The sequence below is a fragment of the Eschscholzia californica genome, unplaced genomic scaffold (assembly GCF_041429995.1).
Source record: "Eschscholzia californica isolate CP2 unplaced genomic scaffold, dmEscCali1.0.p SCAF_147, whole genome shotgun sequence".
NCBI lineage: Eukaryota > Viridiplantae > Streptophyta > Magnoliopsida > Ranunculales > Papaveraceae > Eschscholzia > Eschscholzia californica.
In genome coordinates this window covers 27772-30000 of record NW_028238251.1, presented here as the reverse complement: position 1 = coordinate 30000, position 2229 = coordinate 27772, and positions in this window count along the sequence as shown.

Here is a 2229-nt window from a genome sequence, read left to right as displayed (position 1 = left end):
ATTATAAAAATAGGTTTATTTATAAAAAGAATAATGAAAGAGCTTGTAAAAGTAAACCCAATTCTCTTATTTGGATTGAGAAAAGTATATAAATTGAGTGAAAATCAAAATGGAAAAAATTCTATAATAAAAAATCAGATTATTCATGACGCGTCCAGTCGAATTAAATCAATGGATTGGACAAATTATTCACTGACAGAAAAAAAAATGAAGGATCTGTCCGATAGGACAAGTACAATCAGAAATCAAATCGAAAAAATAACAAATGACAAGAAAAAAAAATGGAGAATCCCAGATATAAATATTAGTTCTAATGATAGAAGTTATGATGATAAAAGATTAGAATCGCCAAAAAACTTTTGGCAGAGATTAAAATTAAAAAGAGGAAGTACTAGATTAATACGTAAACGGCACCATTTTTTCCAATTTTTGATTGAAAAGATATACATGGATACCTTTTTATATCTTATTAATATTCCCAGGATCAAGGTACAACCTTTCCTTGACTTAAAAATAAAAAATTTTGATAAATACAGTTACAATGATGAAACAAATGAAAACGGAATTGATGAAACAAATGAAAACGGAATTGATGAAACAAATGAAAATAGAATTTTTTTTATTTCGACTATAAAAAAGCCACTTTCTATTTCTAATATTAGAAATAAGCATTCCCAGAATTTTTCTGGCCTATTTTCCTTGTCACAGGCATATGTTTTTTATAAATTATCACAAACCAAAGTTATTAACAAATATCACTTGAGGTCTGTACTTCAATATCACGGAATATCTCGTTTTCTTAAGGATAGAATAAAGGATTTTTTTGGAACACAAGGAACATTTGATTTTGAATCAAGGCATAAGAAACTTCGGAATTCGGGAATGAATGAATGGAAAAACTGGTTAAGTAGTCATTACCACTATCAATATGATTTAGCTCAGACTACATCGTCTCCATTAGTGCTGAAAAAATGGCGAAATAGAGTCAATCAAAGTCGTACGGTTCCAAATCCAAAGAAAGCCTCAACAAAATTGTATTCATATGAAAAAAACCAATTAATTAATTCTGAGAAAAAAAATGATTATGTCATGGATTCATTACCGAGTCAAAAAGAAGACAAATTGAAAAAACAATACAGATATGATCTTTTATCACATAAATATATTAATTATGAAGAAAGGAAGGATTCATATATTTCTGGAGTGCCGTTACAAATAAACAAGATTCAAGAAATTCCCTATAAGTACAACACATATAAACCCGAATTTGATTATGTGCCGGGAGATATAGCTATTAGTGATTATCCGGGAGAAGATTTTATTATTGATACGGATAAAAATCCCGATAGAAAATATTTTGATTGTAGAATCATTTATTTTTGTCTTAGAAAGAAGATCGATATTGAGGCCTGGACCAATATGGATACTGGAACCAACATTAATAAAAGTACTAAGACCGTAACTCATTATTATCCAATAATTAATCAAATTGATAAGAAAGACCTTTCTTATCTCGCGATTCATAAACAAATCAAGCTATCCAACAAAAAAAAAACATTTTTTGACTGGATGGGAATGAATGAAGAAATACTAAATCGTCCCATATCAAATCTGGAACTTTGGTTCTTCCCAGAATTTTTGGGGCTTTATGATGCATATAGGATTAAACCATGGATCATACCAATCAAATTACTTCTTTTCCATTTTAATGGAAATCAAACCACTAGTGAAAATAAAAACATCAACGGAAAAGAAAAAAAAGATCTTCATATATCATCTAATGAAAAAAAATATCTTGAATTAGAAAATAAAAAAGAAAAAGAGCAGTCAGTCCAAGAAGATCTTGGATCAGATCTACCAAACCAACAAAAAGAGGATAAAGACGATTATGGTGGATCAGACATTAAAAAGCGTAGAAAGAAAAAGCAATCCAAGAGCAATACGGAAGCGGAACTAGATTTCTTATTGAAAAGATATTTGCTTTTTCAATTGAGATGGGATGAGCCTTTGAATCAAAAAATAATCAATAATATTAAGGTATATTGTCTCCTGCTTAGACTGAAAAATCCAAAGAAAATTGCTATATCCTCTATTCAAAGAGGAGAAATGAGTCTGGATATAATGCTGATTCAAAGGGGTCTAACTCTTACAAAATTGATCAAAAAAGGAATATTGATTCTCGAACCAGTTCGCCTGGCTATAAAATGGGATGGGCAATTTATTATGTAT